Source organism: Oncorhynchus masou, unplaced genomic scaffold (genome assembly GCF_036934945.1).
Source record: "Oncorhynchus masou masou isolate Uvic2021 unplaced genomic scaffold, UVic_Omas_1.1 unplaced_scaffold_3171, whole genome shotgun sequence".
In the NCBI taxonomy this organism is placed as follows: Eukaryota; Metazoa; Chordata; class Actinopteri; order Salmoniformes; family Salmonidae; genus Oncorhynchus; species Oncorhynchus masou.
In genome coordinates, this window is record NW_027009587.1 from 1,197 (window position 1) to 20,407 (window position 19,211).

Below are 19,211 nucleotides of genomic sequence, written 5' to 3' on the forward strand. Positions count from 1 at the left end.
GTCCATGTATTGACTGGTATATTGTATTGATTGTTGTCTCGGGGTCTGAGAGAGGTCCATCTATTGACTGGTATATTGTATTGATTGTTGTCTCGGGGTCTGAGAGAGGGGTCCATGCTGCTGGTGGAAACCAGGCTTCTCTACTGGGCACTTGGGACGACTGTTCTCCAGGTACATGGAGCCTAGTAAACAGGTGTGCGCACACACACACACACACACACACTCTGCAAATTTCTGCATGCATTTTCATGTCTATTTAAACTTTAACCAAAAACAATATTTGGTCCGTGCTATTGGGATCTTTGGGACGTCCCTATTCCTTTGAAGGTAACATTTAAAACGGTACGGTGTAGGGCTTGTTAGTGTTTCAGGTAGGGACGTCCCAAGGATCCCACACATAGCTCTGACCCGTCTGCTAATGGGGATCCTATTTAAAACGGTACGGGGTAGGGCTTGTTAGTGTTTAGGGACGTCCCAAGGATCCCACACATAGCTCTGACCCGTCTGCTAATGGGGATCCTATTTAAAACGGTACGGGGTAGGGCTTGTTAGTGTTTAGGGACGTCCAAAGGATCCCACACATAGCTCTGACCCGTCCGCTAATGGGGATCCTATTTAAAACGGTACGGGGTAGGGCTTGTTAGTGTTTAGGGACGTCCCAAGGATCCCACACATAGCTCTGACTCGTCCGCTAATGGGGATCCTGTGTGGCTCAGTCGGTAGAGCATGGCGCTTGCAACGCCAAGCGTCGTGGGTTCGATTCCCGCTGGGACCACCCATATGTAAAAGTAGTGGCCCCAGCCGACTTGTAAGTCGCTTTGGACAAAAGCGTCTGCTAAATGGGATATATATTAAAACGGTACGGGGTAGGGCTTGTTAGTGTTTAGGGACGTCCCAAGGATCCCACACATAGCTCTGACCCGTCCGCCAATGGGGATCCTCATCAAATACAAATCAAATCATATATATAGTTGACTGAGTATGAAGCTAATGGAAAATCAGATGTCATCCCCATTTCACTACTTTTATTTAATTTATTATTCAGTTCCCTGCTCTTTGTTCCGTAACGGTTCAGGTCAGTTCCGTAACGGTTCAAGTCAGTCCCGTAATGGTTCAGGTCAGTCCCGTAACGGTTCAGGTCAGTCCCGTAATGGTTCAGGTCAGTCCCGTAACGGTTCAGGTCAGTTATCATTCCAGATAAAGGTTCAGGTCAGTTATCATTTCCGTAAAGGTTCAGGTCAGTTATCATTTCAGATAAAGGTTCAGGTCAGTTATCATTTCAGATAAAGGTTCAGGTCAGTTATCATTTCCGTAAAAGGTTCAGGTCAGTTATCATTTCAGATAAAGGTTCAGGTCAGTTATCATTTCAGATAAAGGTTCAGGTCAGTTATCAGTTCCGTAAAAGGTTCAGGTCAGTTATCATTTCAGATAAAGGTTCAGGTCAGTTATCATTCCAGATAAAGGTTCAGGTCAGTTATCATTCCAGATAAAGGTTCAGGTCAGTTATCATTTCAGATAAAGGTTCAGGTCAGTTATCATTTCAGATAAAGGTTCAGGTCAGTTATCATTTCAGATAAAGGTTCAGGTCAGTTATCATTTCCGTAAAAGGTTCAGGTCAGTTATCATTTCAGATAAAGGTTCAGGTCAGTTATCATTTCAGATAAAGGTTCAGGTCAGTTATCAGTTCCGTAAAAGGTTCAGGTCAGTTATCATTCCAGATAAAGGTTCAGGTCAGTTATCATTTCAGATAAAGGTTCAGGTCAGTTATCATTTCAGATAAAGGTTCAGGTCAGTTATCATTTCCGTAAAAGGTTCAGGTCAGTTATCATTTCAGATAAAGGTTCAGGTCAGTTATCAGTTCCGTAAAAGGTTCAGGTCAGTTATCATTTCAGATAAAGGTTCAGGTCAGTTATCATTTCAGATAAAGGTTCAGGTCAGTTATCATTTCAGATAAAGGTTCAGGTCAGTTATCATTTCAGATAAAGGTTCAGGTCAGTTATCATTTCCGTAAAGGTTCAGGTCAGTTATCATTTCAGATAAAGGTTCAGGTCAGTTATCATTTCAGATAAAGGTTCAGGTCAGTTATCATTTCAGATAAAGGTTCAGGTCAGTTATCAGTTCAGATAAAGGTTCAGGTCAGTTATCGGTTCCGTAAAGGTTCAGGTCAGTTATCATTTCAGATAAAGGTTCAGGTCAGTTATCATTTCAGATAAAGGTTCAGGTCAGTTATCATTTCAGATAAAGGTTCAGGTCAGTTATCGGTTCCGTAAAGGTTCAGGTCAGTTATCATTTCAGATAAAGGTTCAGGTCAGTTATCATTTCAGATAAAGGTTCAGGTCAGTTATCATTTCAGATAAAGGTTCAGGTCAGTTATCATTTCAGATAAAGGTTCAGGTCAGTTATCATTTCAGATAAAGGTTCAGGTCAGTTATCATTTCAGATAAAGGTTCAGGTCAGTTATCATTTCAGATAAAGGTTCAGGTCAGTTATCATTTCAGATAAAGGTTCAGGTCAGTTATCGGTTCCGTAAAGGTTCAGGTCAGTTATCAGTTCAGATAAAGGTTCAGGTCAGTTATCATTTCAGATAAAGGTTCAGGTCAGTTATCAGTTCAGATAAAGGTTCAGGTCAGTTATCAGTTCAGATAAAGGTTCAGGTCAGCTCAGATAAAGGTTCAGGTCAGTTATCATTTCAGATAAAGGTTCAGGTCAGTTATCAGTTCAGATAAAGGTTCAGGTCAGTTATCGGTTCCGTAAAGGTTCAGGTCAGTTATCATTTCAGATAAAGGTTCAGGTCAGTTATCAGTTCAGATAAAGGTTCAGGTCAGTTATCAGTTCAGATAAAGGTTCAGGTCAGTTATCAGTCCAGATAAAGGTTCAGGTCAGTTATCAGTTCAGATAAAGGTTCAGGTCAGTTATCAGTTCTGTAAAGGTTCAGGTCAGTTATCAGTTCTGTAAAGGTTCAGGTCAGTTATCATTTCAGATAAAGGTTCAGGTCAGTTATCAGTTCAGATAAAGGTTCAGGTCAGTTATCAGTTCAGAAAAAGGTTCAGGTCAGTTCAGATAAAGGTTCAGGTCAGTTATCATTCCAGATAAAGGGCAGATTTTCTCAGACAACTAAGGTGTGTTAATAAAACAGGATCAAATTTGTATATTTTAACATTTCATTTATGAAAGAATAAGCTCAACCAGAAACATGTTTGTTTCTTGTGGGAAAAGAATACATAATTATCACCATAAAAAACAAACCCAACCCAAGAAATATGACCGAGGATGGAAGAGCTGGAAGTCTGAATAGGGTCCGGTCCCCCAGTCCATTCACTGCTCACAGCCAAGTGGGGTGTGGAGCTGCCATGGAACAACACACGAAATGAAGATACATAATACAACCAGAAAGTGAGAAGAAACAGGTGAAGTAGGGAATAAGTGCTACTGTTTGATTGGTTAGTGTGACTCCTGTGTTACTGTTTGATTGGTTAGTGTGACTCCTGTGTTACTGTTTGATTGGTTAGTGTGACTCCTGTGTTACTGTTTGATTGGTTAGTGTGACTCCTGTGTTACTGTTTGATTGGTTAGTGTGACTCCTGTGTTACTGTTTGATTGGTTAGTGTGACTCAGGTGTTACTGTTTGATTGGTTAGTGTGACTCCTGTCTTACTGTTTGATTGGTTAGTGTGACTCCTATGTTACTGTTTGATTGGTTAGTGTGACTCCTGTGTTACTGTTTGATTGGTTAGTGTGACTCCGGTGTTACTGTTTGATTGGTTAGTGTGACTCTCATATGAACAACAAATGTGATGATCACCCAATATCGGTAAAATCATTCTTGGAAGTCATTTTATACAAAACATTTTTTTTTTTTACGTTTACACAGAGACTTGTGATTTTTCGTACACCTACACACGTAGGAAAATAACACATCACAGTTGAAAACCCTAGTTATATATTAACCGTCTTACATTTTTATAGAGCAGAAACAACACAGCCATTAATTATTCATCAAAGTATTGATATGTAAATACAACCCATAGTATGTCCTGCTATCAACACCTTGCAGTATCCATACCAAATTATTTTAACACCAATCATGCCGTGTCTTTAAAGACCTTACAATATTATTATTAAATAACTACCCCTCCAGTTACTACCACATATCATAATTGCTGTCTCATATTCACATTGTTGCAGCAATTAATTTAACTGAAAGTCTAGTGCACTAAGGCTACGTCTATACATTCAGCCCAATTCTGATCTTTTGATCAACCACATCAGATCTTTTTTCATCAGATGTTTTCCCCGAACTGATCTGATTGGTCCAAAGCGATCCGAATTGGGCTGCGTATGTAGACACAGCTTCTAAGACGCAGAAAAATAAACAGAAGAATAAAGAGAAAGAGAGATAGAGAAGAGAGAGGGAGAGAGAGGTCCAAGAGAGAGAAAGAGGGAGAGAAGAGAGAGGAGAGAGGTCAGAGAGAGAGAGAGAAAAGAGAGAGAGAGAAGAGAGAGAGAGGAGAGGAGAGAAGAGAGAGAGAGAGAGAGAGAGAGAGAGGAGAGAAAGAGAGAGAGGTCCAGAGAGAGAGAGAGAAAGAGAGAGGTCCAGAGAGAGAGAGAGACAGAGAGACAGAGAGAGGTCCAGCGAGAGAGAGAGGTCCAGTGAGAGAGAGAGGTCCAGAGTGAGAGAGAGAGAGGTCCAGAGAGAGAGAGAGGTCCAGAGAGAGAGAGGTCCAGAGAGAGGGAGAGGTCCAGTGAGAGAGGTCAGAGTGAGAGAGAGGGTCCAGAGAGGTCCAGAGTGAGAGAGAGGTCCAGAGAGGTCCAGAGAGAGAGGTCCAGAGTGAGAGAGAGAGGTCAGAGAGAGTCCAGAGTGAGAGAGGTCCAGAGAGAGAGGTCCAGAGAGAGAGGTCCAGAGGGAGAGAGAGAGGTCAGAGAGAGGTCAGAGAGAGGTCAGAGTGAGAGAGAGAGGTCCAGAGAGAGAGAGGTCAGAGTGAGAGAGGAGAGGTCCAGAGAGAGAGACAGGTCCAGAGAGAGAGAGGTCCAGAGAGCGCAAGTCTGGAAGTCAAAGATTATATACAACAGCACTTAATCAAACCACAATTTTTCCACTCCTCTTATCCATATAGTACAGGAAGGTGTCATCCAGATGCAGCTATAAACAGCCAGGTGCCCAGGAGGAGTAGTGGTACGGCACTCACCACACTTATTCTGAGATGCTTTGTGAATACATACAGGACTAGGGCCCCGTATCCACAAAGCATCTCAGAAAAGGTCCTAGGAATCATATTAGAATCTGGTTTAAGAACAACAACTCAGAGTAGGTTTTAGGATGCTAAAGACACTGAGTTCTAGCCACAAAAAATCAACTCATGAAGTTTATCTCAGCTAGGTTCAGTCCAACCCTCTTTCTGGAGATCTACTGTCCTGTAGGTTATCAGTCCAACCCTCTTTCTGGAGATCTACTGTCCTGTAGGTTTTCAGTCCAACCCTCTTTCTGGAGATCTACTGTCCTGTAGGTTATCTTCCTGTCTGGGTTGGCGCCCCCCCCTTGGGTTGTGCCGTGGAGGAGATCTTTGTGGGCAAAACTCGGCCTTGTCTCAGGATGGTAAGTTGGTGGTTGAAGATATCCCTCTAGTGGTGTGGGGGCTGTGCATTGGCAAAGTGGGTGGGGTTATATCCTGCCTGTTTGGCCCTGTCTCCTGACCCCTCCTGTCTCAGCCTCCAGTATTTAGGCTGCAGTAGTTTATGTGTTGGGGGGCTAGGGTCAGTTTGTTTTATCTGGAGTATTTATCCTGTCCTATCCAGTGTCCTGTGTGAATTTAAGTATGCTCTCTCTAATTCGCTCTCTCTTTCTTTCTCTCTGTCTCTCTCTCGGAGGACCTGAGCCTTAGGACCATGCCTCAGGACTACCTGGCATGATGACTCCTTGCTGTCCCCAGTCCACCTGGCCGTGCTGCTGCTCCAGTTTCAACGGTTCTGCCTGCCGCTATGGAACCCTGACCTGTTCAGCGGACGTGCTACCTGTCCCAGACATGCTGTTTTCAACTCTCTAGAGACAGCAGGAGCGGTAGAGATACTCCTAATGATCGGCTATGAAAAGCCAACTGACATTTACTCCTGAGGTGCTGATTTGTTGCACCCCCAACAACCACTGTGATTACTATTATTTGACCATGCTGGTCATTTATGAACATTTGAACATCTTGGCCATGTTCTGTTATAATCTCCAGAAGAGGACTGGCCACCCCTCATAGCCTGGGTCCTCTCTAGGTTTCTTCCTAGGTTTCGGCCTTTCTAGGGAGTTTTTCCTAGCCACCGTGCTTCTACACCTGCATTGCTTGCTGTTTGGGGGTTTTAGGCTGGGTTTCTGTACAGCACTTTGAGATATCAGCTGATGTCAGAAGGGCTATATAAATACATTTGATTTGATTGACCCTCTTCCTGGAGGGTTGGACTGATAACCTACAGGACAGTAGATCTCCAGGAAGAGGGTTGGGCAGCCCTGTATTAGTGGCTATAGTTATTGAGTCATATCATGTGAATTAGGCCTCTTGTGAAATCATTGTCAATGGCGACACATGTAGGTCTACATTATGTATGGGTTGATCATAGAAATAGCTAAACATTCTTTCAACTCAAAAGAAATTGACTGTCTATGGTGTAGGAACCTGTCTATGGGTCAGGAACCTGTCTATAGTGTAGGAACCTGTCTATGGTGTAGGAACCTGTCTATGGGTCAGGAACCTGTCTATGGTGTAGGAACCTGTCTATGGTGTAGGAACCTGTCTATGGTGTAGGAACCTGTCTATAGTGTAGGAACCTGTCTATGGTGTAGGAACCTGTCTATGGTGTAGGAACCTGTCTATAGTGTAGGAACCTGTCTATGGGTCAGGAACCTGTCTATGGTGTAGGAACCTGTCTATGGGTCAGGAACCTGTCTATGGTGTAGGAACCTGTCTATGGTGTAGGAACCTGTCTATGGTGTAGGAACCTGTCTATGGGTCAGGAACCTGTCTATAGTGTAGGAACCTGTCTATGGGTCAGGAACCTGTCTATGGTGTAGGAACCTGTCTATGGTGTAGGAACCTGTCTATGGGTCAGGAACCTGTCTATGGTGTAGGAACCTGTCTATGGTGTAGGAACCTGTCTATGGGTCAGGAACCTGTCTATGGGTCAGGAACCTGTCTATGGGTCAGGAACCTGTCTATGGGTCAGGAACCTGTCTATGGGTCAGGAACCTGTCTATGGTGTAGGAACCTGTCTATGGTGTAGGAACCTGTCTATGGTGTAGGAACCTGTCTATGGTGTAGGAACCTGTCTATAGTGTAGGAACCTGTCTATGGTGTAGGAACCTGTCTATGGGTCAGGAACCTGTCTATGGTGTAGGAACCTGTCTATGGGTCAGGAACCTGTCTATGGGTCAGGAACCTGTCTATGGTGTAGGAACCTGTCTATGGTGTAGGAACCTGTCTATGGGTCAGGAACCTGTCTATGGTGTAGGAACCTGTCTATGGGTCAGGAACCTGTCTATGGGTCAGGAACCTGTCTATGGGTCAGGAACCTGTCTATGGGTCAGGAACCTGTCTATGGTGTAGGAACCTGTCTATGGGTCAGGAACCTGTCTATGGTGTAGGAACCTGTCTATGGGTCAGGAACCTGTCTATGGGTCAGGAACCTGTCTATGGTGTAGGAACCTGTCTATGGTGTAGGAACCTGTCTATAGTGTAGGAACCTGTCTATGGGTCAGGAACCTGTCTATGGGTCAGGAACCTGTCTATAGTGTAGGAACCTGTCTATAGTGTAGGAACCTGTCTATGGTGTAGGAACCTGTCTATGGTGTAGGAACCTGTCTATGGTGTAGGAACCTGTCTATAGTGTAGGAACCTGTCTATGGTGTAGGAACCTGTCTATGGTGTAGGAACCTGTCTATAGTGTAGGAACCTGTCTATAGTGTAGGAACCTGTCTATGGTGTAGGAACCTGTCTATGGGTCAGGAACCTGTCTATGGGTCAGGAACCTGTCTATGGTGTAGGAACCTGTCTATGGGTCAGGAACCTGTCTATGGTGTAGGAACCTGTCTATGGTGTAGGAACCTGTCTATGGTGTAGGAACCTGTCTATGGTGTAGGAACCTGTCTATGGTGTAGGAACCTGTCTATGGTGCAGGAACCTGTCTATGGGTCAGGAACCTGTCTATGGTGTAGGAACCTGTCTATGGTGTAGGAACCTGTCTATGGGTCAGGAACCTGTCTATGGGTCAGGAACCTGTCTATGGGTCAGGAACCTGTCTATAGTGTAGGAACCTGTCTATGGTGTAGGAACCTGTCTATGGTGTAGGAACCTGTCTATGGGTCAGGAACCTGTCTATAGTGTAGGAACCTGTCTATGGGTCAGGAACCTGTCTATGGTGTAGGAACCTGTCTATGGGTCAGGAACCTGTCTATGGTGTAGGAACCTGTCTATGGTGTAGGAACCTGTCTATGGGTCAGGAACCTGTCTATGGGTCAGGAACCTGTCTATGGTGTAGGAACCTGTCTATGGTGTAGGAACCTGTCTATGGTGTAGGAACCTGTCTATGGTGCAGGAACCTGTCTATGGTGTAGGAACCTGTCTATGGTGTAGGAACCTGTCTATGGGTCAGGAACCTGTCTATGGGTCAGGAACCTGTCTATGGGTCAGGAACCTGTCTATGGTGTAGGAACCTGTCTATGGGTCAGGAACCTGTCTATGGGTCAGGAACCTGTCTATGGTGTAGGAACCTGTCTATGGGTCAGGAACAGGTCTATGGTGTAGGAACCTGTCTATGGTGTAGGAACTTGTCTATGGTGTAGGAACCTGTCTATGGTGTAGGAACCTGTCTATGGGTCAGGAACCTGTCTATGGGTCAGGAACAGGTCTATGGTGTAGGAACCTGTCTATGGTGTAGGAACTTGTCTATGGTGTAGGAACCTGTCTATGGGTCAGGAACCTGTCTATGGTGTAGGAACCTGTCTATGGTGTAGGAACCTGTCTATGGGTCAGGAACCTGTCTATGGTGTAGGAACCTGTCTATGGGTCAGGAACCTGTCTATGGGTCAGGAACCTGTCTATGGTGTAGGAACCTGTCTATGGGTCAGGAACCTGTCTATGGGTCAGGAACCTGTCTATGGGTCAGGAACCTGTCTATGGGTCAGGAACCTGTCTATGGTGTAGGAACCTGTCTATGGGTCAGGAACCTGTCTATGGTGTAGGAACCTGTCTATGGGTCAGGAACCTGTCTATGGTGTAGGAACCTGTCTATGGTGTAGGAACCTGTCTATGGTGTAGGAACCTGTCTATGGGTCAGGAACCTGTCTATGGTGTAGGAACCTGTCTATGGTGTAGGAACCTGTCTATGGTGTAGGAACCTGTCTATGGTGTAGGAACCTGTCTATGGTGTAGGAACCTGTCTATGGGTCAGGAACCTGTCTATGGTGTAGGAACAGGTCTATGGTGTAGGAACCTGTCTATGGTGTAGGAACCTGTCTATGGTGTAGGAACCTGTCTATGGTGTAGGAACCTGTCTATGGTGTAGGAACCTGTCTATGGTGTAGGAACCTGTCTATAGTGTAGGAACCTGTCTATGGGTCAGGAACAGGTCTATGGTGTAGGAACCACTGACTAAGCCGCCCTTTTTTATTATCAAGACACCAACTGGTAACTGTTAACTGGTTAGGACAGCTCATGAGGTCTCCTAAATATCTGCTGTCTCGATGGGATTCTAGATTTTTTTTTTGATTTGCAAAATGTTCTACTCGTGAGATAGTGTGTCAATGCAGGTCCTGGTGTTGCATCGAAGTCTGGAGACCTCCAGGGGTTGCTGGAGGGCTTGCTGGAGGTCTCAGGCTTCATTGTTCCTGTCACCGTTCTCCTGCGGTGCCAGCTGTTCCTTCTCCGTGTTGTCCTCCTGAGGGGGGCGTACACGCTTGAAGAAACCCAGCTGGAGGGAGGGAGGAGTCACAGACAATTAGGATCCTATGTCCTCTAATTCTACTTATTCCACTTCTATAGCGCTTTTCATTACAGAAGGAATCTCAAAGCGCTGTTTTCTGAACACGCAGATACAGTCTACAAAAGGGCTATCACAACTGAAATCCATCCACTCCTTGTCAGGACTTGACAGGTTCAAGGTTCAAAAATGACCATTTCTATAATTAAAAAAATATATATTTTTCAAGAAATGATAACATAATTTGTAAACCCTGTTTGTAAGCTTTTAAATGACATCAATCTCAACCGTTTATCTTTTCCAGTGATGTAAACACTCAACCGTTTATCTTTTCCAGTGATGTAAACACTCAACTGTTTATCTTTTCCAGTGATGTAAACACTCAACCGTTTATCTTTTCCAGTGATGTAAACACTCAACCGTTTATCTTTTCCAGTGATGTAAACACTCAACCGTTTATCTTTTCCAGTGATGTAAACACTCAACCGTTTATCTTTTCCAGTGATGTAAACACTCAACCGTTTATCTTTTCCAGTGATGTAAACACTCAACCGTTTATCTTTTCCAGTGATGTAAACACTCAACTGTTTATATTTTCCAGTGATGTAAACACTCAACCGTTTATCATTTCCAGTGATGTAAACACTCAACTGTTTATCTTTTCCAGTGATGTAAACACTCAACCGTTTATCATTTCCAGTGATGTAAACACTCAACCGTTTATCTTTTCCAGTGATGTAAACACTCAACCGTTTATCTTTTCCAGTGATGTAAACACTCAACCGTTTATCTTTTCCAGTGATGTCTCATGGTACTTGGGGTATGCAAAAATCAACTTTGAGCACCTTTTATCTCACAAATGTTTTGGTATTCAGGTCCAAAATGTCACTTTCTGAGCACTTCTACAATGGACAAATACATATGGAAGGGATTGAATTTAAAATGGATTTACCCTCGAGTGTTTCTAGCTTATGCCTAATTTTCAACACCGGCCACTAGATGGACTTTATTGGAAACAAGAGAGGATAGGAGGCAAGGGAAGGAAAGGTTTGACTCACCTTATACATGATGAAGATTAGCAGAGCCAGCAGCAGTAGTCCAGCCAGCACAGCCAACGCCACCACCCACCCGGGAACAGGTTCAGGATCAGATTTCAACCAGATCACTGACATACTCACCTGAAGGACACATCGCAGGGTATTACAATACAACACATCTCTATTCATCCAATACACAGAGACAAAGGAAATGACCTATTTGCTGTGGTAGTAGCCAGCCATAAAGAACAATACAGGATCCTATGGACTCTGGTCAAAAGTAGCGGATTATATCGAGACCGGGGTTCCATTTCAGAGGCATACCTGGTTCATGTCATGTGACTCACCGTAATTGCGTTGGAGGGCAGCTCAGACACCAGGTTCTTGTTATAAGGCATCTCTATGACGCTGAAGGAAGCGGAGGACCTCACGGTGAACGACCGGTTCTGGCTCTCAGTCTGGACCAAAGAAACGCACCATCACGGCTCGATTTTATTACATCAAAAAGGGAGCCAACATATTAGGCTTTTATTTAAGTTGTGGTCCACATAGCTAGCCTGGTGGTGCCAGATTTATTTAAGTTGTGGCCCATATAGCTAACCTGGTGGTGCCAGATTTATTTAAGTTGTGGCCCACATAGCTAGCCTGGTGGTGCCAGATTTATTTAAGTTGTGGCCCATATACAGTTGAAGTCGGAAGTTTACATACACCTTAGTCAAATCCATTTAAACTCATTTTTTTCACAATTTCTGACATTTAATCCAAGTAAAAATTCCCTGTCGTAGGTCAGTTAGGATCACCACTTTATTTTAAGAATGTAAAATGTCAATGATTAGCAAAGAGAGTGATTTATTTCAGCTTTTATTTCTTTCATCACATTCCCAGTGGGTCAGAAGTTTACATACACTCAATTAGTATTTGTTAGCATTGCCTTTAAATTGTTTAACTTGGGTCAAACGTTTCGAGTAGCCTTCCACAAGCTTCCCACAATAAGTTGGGTGAATTTTGGCCCATTCCTCCTGACAGAGCTGGTGTAACTGAGTCAGGTTTGTAGGCCTCCTGGCTCGCACACGCCTTTTCAGTTCTGTCCACACATTTTCTATAGGATTGAGGTCAGGGCTTTGTGATGGCCACTCCAATACCTTGACTTTGTTGTCCTTAAGCTATTTTGCCACAACTTTGGGAGTATGCTTGGGGTCATTGTCCATTTGGAAGAACCATTTACGACTAAGCTTTAACTTCCTGACTGATGTCTTGAGATGTTGCTTCAATATATCTACATAATTTTCCTACCTCAGGATGATCTATTTTGTGAAGTGCACCAGTCCCTCCTGCAGCACAGCAGCCCCACAACATGAAGGAATCCCAACCGTGCGTCACTCCAATTGACTCAGATGATCTCAATCAGAAGCTTCTAAAGCCATGACATAATTTTCTAGAATTTTCCAAACTGTTTAAAGGCACAGTCAACTTAGTATATGTACATTTCTGACCCACTGGAATTGTGATTAAGTGAAATACCCCGTCTGTAAACAATTGTTGCCGACTTGCCAAAACGATAGTTTGTTAACAAGAAATGTGTGAAAATGTGTGGAGTGGTTGAAAAATGAGTTTTAATGACTCCAACCTAAGTGGTGCCAGATTTATTTAAGTTATGGTCCATATAGCTAGTCTGGTGGTGACAGATTTATTTAAATTATGGTGATAGATCTATTTGTGGTGGTGACAGATCTATTTGTGCAGATCCAGTGCGGTGCGTAAATAGCGAGCTTTACCAAGCATACACTACGCTTCAACCAGGTGTACCAGGCTCTTGTTCATTAGGGCACACCAGTGGCGACCCATCATTCAGGGTATCTTGGGTTGCCTGTTGTGCATGTTATTTTGGCAGTAATACGTGTCACATATCAGTTTGCAAATAATGTAAACAAAAAATAAAAAAATAATTAGAGTTGAGTTAATAAACTCTCCCATACAAACATGGTCTCTTTTTGTCTTTATTGATTCAGGTGTTTCAGCTCAGTGCTTTCTGTGGTGTTGGGGCAGCCAGTGGAAAATATGGAGAGTAAAGGTTGGTAATGTCCTCTTGTTGTGCCGTGATTGGCTCAGTGTTCTGTCACTCATGGGGACACTACGTCACTGCCAAATCTAAGGGTAGACCTTGAAAATTCAAGCCCCTTGGGTGCTGCCATAGAGTTACATTAGAAGTGCCCATCCAAGAAGGCTTAAGGTCATTGTCCACAGATAAAATGATGTCAAATCACATTATATCTACCATAGCTTTGATTAGACGGATCATGTCAACATCATACTTTCACAATCTTAGCTAGCAAGCTAGACAAGCAGTCATCATCATGAATCACGTCGACAATCTACTGGCAAATATTTTTTAATATTAGTCATATGAAGACAAATTATGAAGAGAAATTATAGATAAAACATATTGGTGCTCATCAGCCATTGGACATAAACATTACACAACAAGATGGAAATCACAAATTCAACAATGAGTGGTTTGGAAGGAATCAGTGGCTAACTAAAGATCACTGACGTTATCATGATTCAACCTTGTTTTTTTGCCGAGTTCCCAGTCTTGAAAGCACCATAAATCCAGAGAATGCCAGACTTTGAGGACAAAATTTGCCCACGAAGGACTGCCGTTTCACCTTCCTGCTCAAGTGAGCATTGTACAACAAGGTGAGTCCAAAAATGTATTGTACACTGCTGCATAAAGGATGTAATATGCCAGGGAGATATGTTACTGTAGCTGAGAAAGTCATACTAAGTGTATGTTGTGGAGTAAGACGTTAGTGGCTCATGTGCCTCACCATCATTTGGTCTATTTACCCCTCTTAATTTCACCTACTGTTCTGACTTGGTGGTGCACAAGTAGCCTCTAAACTGTTTTAGAGAAATTATATTATTGAATATTGTAAGAGCTTTCATTGTCTGCTTGTATGTCCCCTTTATTTATCATACGGTTCTGACTTGGTGTACAGGGAGAACACTAAGAACGGCCCATGTTCTGAATTCTGTCGCTGTAAATTTCAAAAATGCTGAACAAATAGTTATATTGACTATGTCCGTCCTAGCTCGCTCATTAAATATCTTAATCGAAATAACGGATTTCCTCTTATCTGCTTGTCGTCCATTTATGCCATAGTTTGTATATCTCAATTGTCAGTAGAAACCACATTTGTTTAAGCAAGTCTGCCATATCAGCTATGTTTATTTTAAAGGCAGTAAATGAGTCTGAATGAACTGTTTCGCTGCCAGACAAGGTTCCTCTGATAGTGTCATGCCCCGGTCTTAGTATTTTGTGTTCTCTTTATCTATTTGGTCAGGCCAGGGTGTGACATGGGTTTTTGTATGTGGTGTGTTTTGTCTTGGAGTTTTTTCATAGGTATTGGGATTGTAGCTTAGTGGGGTGTTCTAGCTTAGTCTATGGCTGTCTGAAGTGGTTCTCAATCAGAGGCAGTTGCTTATCGTTGTCTCTGATTGGGAACCATATTTAGGCAGCCATATTCTTTGAGTGTTTCGTGGGTGATTGTCCTTATTTCTGTCGTGTGTTAGTTTGCACCAGTATAGGCTGTTTCGGTTTTCGTTTGTTGTTTTCGTATTGATTCATGTTTTTCCTTGTTTCATTAAAATATGAATCACAATAGCCACGCCGCATTTTGGTCCGACTCTCCTTCGCCTACAGAAAACCGTGACAGGTAGCCAGTTGTAGCAGTAGTAAGGTGTTGGGACTTTGCTGTTGGGACAGCTTTATATAGATCCTAACAGATTGTGGGCACCGATTGTCACTGTTATAGTGCAATTCATGTATTGTTTAGTGTTGTGTTGTGTAGTGGCTTTGCTGGTAAGCGTCCCCCCTCCCAAAAAAATGTTGGTTTGCCCTACCAAGATTTACATGCTAAAATCGCCACTGGGGCACACTGTAGCCACATGTCTTGAAATGGAAATCAGAAACGGCATTTCTCATTGGATAGATAGTACCTCCAATGTTTCAGTCCCGTTTGGTGCCTAATGAACACAACCCTGCTGTATGCTTCAACTACAGTAGGTGGAATGTCTCATCTTGAGGAAGGTGGTCACCCCCCTATAGTCTTGAGTGGACGCACAATACAGCACAAACACATCTGGGACCACCAGGCTCGCATAGAACATCTCGGTCCCTTCAAACTAAACTCGAAGCCAGTTCCTCTACGGTTTTTTCTTCCATTGTTCCCCTCTAATCAGGGATTTAGAGGGTGCAATTAATTATCAGGTAGAAAATAAACCAGCAGGCTCCAGACCTGGTATGTGAAGAGTTGAAAACTACTGCTCTAGGGGATAACAGACAGGAGTCTCACCTTGAGGAAGGTGGCCACCCCCAGCCTGGAGTGGACGTACAGGGTAGTACTCTGACCTCTCTCCACACGGCCCACCTGACAACGGATCTTCAGGCACTGGGCCTTGGAACAGTCCTGAGTGAGGAGACACATTCACAGTGACATTAAACACAATCCATACGGCTAATGCCATCTGTATGATTACATTAGAACAGGGTTAGCGATTCAGGAAGTACATTAGTACTGTAGCCAACAGGGTTAGCGATTCAGGAAGTACATTAGTACTGTAGCCAACAGGGTTAGCGATTCAGGAAGTAGATTAGTACTGTAGCCAACAGGGTTAGCGATTCAGGAAGTACATTAGTACTGTAGCCAACAGGGTTAGCGATTCAGGAAGTACATTAGTACTGTAGCCAACAGGGTTAGCGATTCAGGAAGTACATTAGTACTGTAGCCAACAGGGTTAGCGATTCAGGAAGTACATTAGTACTGTAGCCAACAGGGTTAGCGATTTAGTACTGTAGGAGGGTTAGCGATTCACATTAGTACTGTAGCCAACAGGGTTAGCGATTCAGGAAGTACATTAGTACTGTAGCCAACAGGGTTAGCGATTCAGGAAGTACATTAGTACTGTAGCCAACAGGGTTAGCGATTCAGGAAGTACATTAGTACTGTAGCCAACAGGGTTAGCGATTCAGGAAGTACATTAGTACTGTAGCCAACAGGGTTAGCGATTCAGGAAGTACATTAGTACTGTAGCCAACAGGGTTAGCGATTCAGGAAGTACATTAGTACTGTAGCCAACAGGGTTAGCGATTCAGGAAGTACATTAGTACTGTAGCCAACAGGGTTAGCGATTCAGGAAGTACATTAGTACTGTAGCCAACAGGGTTAGCGATTCAGGAAGTACATTAGTACTGTAGCCAACAGGGTTAGCGATTCAGGAAGTACATTAGTACTGTAGCCAACAGGGTTAGCGATTCAGGAAGTACATTAGTACTGTAGCCAACAGGGTTAGCGATTCAGGAAGTACATTAGTACTGTAGCCAACAGGGTTAGCGATTCAGGAAGTACATTAGTACTGTAGCCAACAGGGTTAGCGATTCAGGAAGTACATTAGTACTGTAGCCAACAGGGTTAAGCGATTCAGGAAGTACATTAGTACTGTAGCCAACAGGGTTAGCGATTCAGGAAGTACATTAGTACTGTAGCCAACAGGGTTAGCGATTCAGGAAGTACATTAGTACTGTAGCCAACAGGGTTAGCGATTCAGGAAGTACATTAGTACTGTAGCCAACAGGGTTAGCGATTCAGGAAGTACATTAGTACTGTAGCCAACAGGGTTAGCGATTCAGGAAGTACATTAGTACTGTAGCCAACAGGGTTAGCGATTCAGGAAGTACATTAGTACTGTAGCCAACAGGGTTAGCGATTCAGGAAGTACATTAGTACTGTAGCCAACAGGGTTAGCGATTCAGGAAGTACATTTCAGACTTGCAGTTTACTTCCTGAATCAACTGAATTGAAATGGAATTGACCCCGAAACCCTGGTATAAAATGACAGTACAGCATTAGTCAGGTAATCACGCCAATTACCAGAGTTTCCAGGTCTGCCTCCATCTCTTTCTTCGCCAGCTCTCTGCGGTGAACATGGTTTCTGTTCCTCCCTTCTGTATTGTCTCCACTGGTGGAAGCTGAACCATTTGTCTCTGCTGACAAAGGATTCTAGAACGGACAGAGAGAGAGAGAGGAATCCCTTCAATAACTTCCGATTATTATGTCACCAATAGCAACGGAAGCTCTATCTCAATTGTTTAACAATCTGTTCCCTCATTGTCTCTTCCTGTTCGTTTCAACTGACGGAAAATGCTGACTGGTGTAATGATGGCAGGTTAGTTTATCGCCTGGCTGACGTTCACCTGGTCGCCAGACTGTCGTTCACCTGGTCGCCAGGCTGACGTTCACCTGGTCGCCAGGCTGACGTTCACCTGGTCGCCAGGCTGACGTTCACCTGGTCGCCAGGCTGACGTTCACCTGGTCGCCAGGCTGACGTTCACCTGGTTGCCAGACTGACGTTCACCTGGTCACTTCTTTGAGATCAGTGCAATAAATGGGAGGAGCATCGGAGAGGACAGACTGTTTAGACAATTGAAAAAGAGCCAGTGTGTAGGCTGAATGAAATGGTGAATGGAAGGGAGAGAATATCACATACTGAGACATTGAGTGGGTTGATCTCCATGTCTGTACTGCAGTTCATGCCTCCGTCCACCTCTAGTTTAGTGATGTAGAGCAGAGAGCCGTTGTTGAACCTGTAGGGCCACTCGATGTCCAGTATGGCCTTGCTGAAGGTACTGGGACCTCTGTTACGCAACTGGAATAAGACAGATTGTAGTTACCGGTACTGCTCCAGGCTTCACTGACTTATATAGGTGTTATGTGAAAGGTCAGCTATGTTACGTTTTTACATTTAGCAGTTGACATTAATCTACAGGTAAAGTACACGTTGGGTCTAATGCCATGACACGGTGAATCTAATGTCACGTCACGGCGGGTCTAATGTCACGACACGGTGAATCTAATGTCACGACACGTTGGGTCTAATGTCACGACACGGTGAATCTAATGTCACGACACAGTGCATCTAATGTCACGACACGTTGGGTTTAATGTCACGACACGGTGAATTTAATGTCACGACACGTTGGGTATAATGTCACGACACGGTGAATCTAATGTCACGTCACGGCGGGTCTAATGTCACGACACGGTGAATCTAATGTCACGACACGTTGGGTCTAATGTCACGACCGCGGTGAATCTAATGTCCGCGACCACGTTGGGTCTAATGTCACGACACGTTGGGTCTAATGTCCGCGACACGGTGGGTCTAATGTCACGACACGTTGGGTCTAATGTCACGACATGGTGGGTCTAATGTCACGACACGTTGGGTCTAATGTCACGACACGGTGAATCTAATGTCACGTCACGGCGGGTCTAATGTCACGACACGTTGGGTCTAATGTCACGACACGGTGAATCTAATGTCACGACACGTTGGGTTTAATGTCACGACACGGTGAATCTAATGTCACGACCGCGTTGGGTATAATGTCACGACGGTGAATCTAATGTCACGACTAATGTTGGGTCTAATGTCATGACGGTGAATCTAATGTCCGCGACTGCGTTGGGTCTAATGTCGACGGTGGGTCTAATGTCCGCGACGCGTTGGGTCTAATGTCACGACGGTGGGTCTAATGTCACGACGGTGGGTCTAATGTCCACGACAAAGTGGGTCTAATGTCCGATGCGGCAGGTCTCATGTCCGGCCGCGATGGGTCTAATGTCCGCGACCGCATGGTGGGTCTAATGTCCGCGACGGCAAGGTCTAATGTCCGCGACGGCGAATCTAATGTCCGTCGACGGCGGGTCTAATGTCCGCGACGCGGTGGGTCTAATGTCCGCGACATGTTAGGTTTAATGTCCGCGACACGTTGGGTCTAATGTCACGACCGGTGAATCTAATGTCACGACACGTTGGGTCTAATGTCACGACGGTGAATCTAATGTCATGACACGTTGGGTCTAATGTCATGACGGTGAATCTAATGTCACGACCACGTTGGGTCTAATGTCCGACACGGTGAATCTAATGTCACAACACGTTGGGTCTAATGTCACGACCGCGTTGGGTCTAATGTCACGACACTTTGCGTCTAATGTCACGACAAAGTGGGTCTAATGTCACGACACGTTGGGTCTAATGTCACGGCACGGTGGGTCTAATGTCACGACACGTTGGGTCTAATGTCACGCATACGTTGGGTCTAATGTCATGAAATGGAACCCAATATAGTGCATTACTTTTGACCAGCCTATATAGG

At 44.2% G+C, this 19,211-nt stretch overlaps 1 long non-coding RNA gene and 1 pseudogene across 1 annotated transcript; both read right to left on the bottom strand.

Moving 5' to 3' along the window:
* Window positions 1-4,986: 4,986 nt before the first annotated feature.
* Window positions 4,987-7,379, bottom strand: LOC135534232 (uncharacterized). Its single transcript, XR_010454651.1, has 2 exons — window positions 7,093-7,379; window positions 4,987-7,016 (listed from the first exon to the last, which is right to left on the bottom strand). It is a non-coding gene; the product is annotated as an uncharacterized LOC135534232 (long non-coding RNA).
* A 1,949-nt stretch (window positions 7,380-9,328) lies between these two features.
* LOC135534231 (integrin alpha-V-like) overlaps window positions 9,329-19,211 on the bottom strand; it is a 30,335-nt pseudogene continuing 20,452 nt past the window's right edge.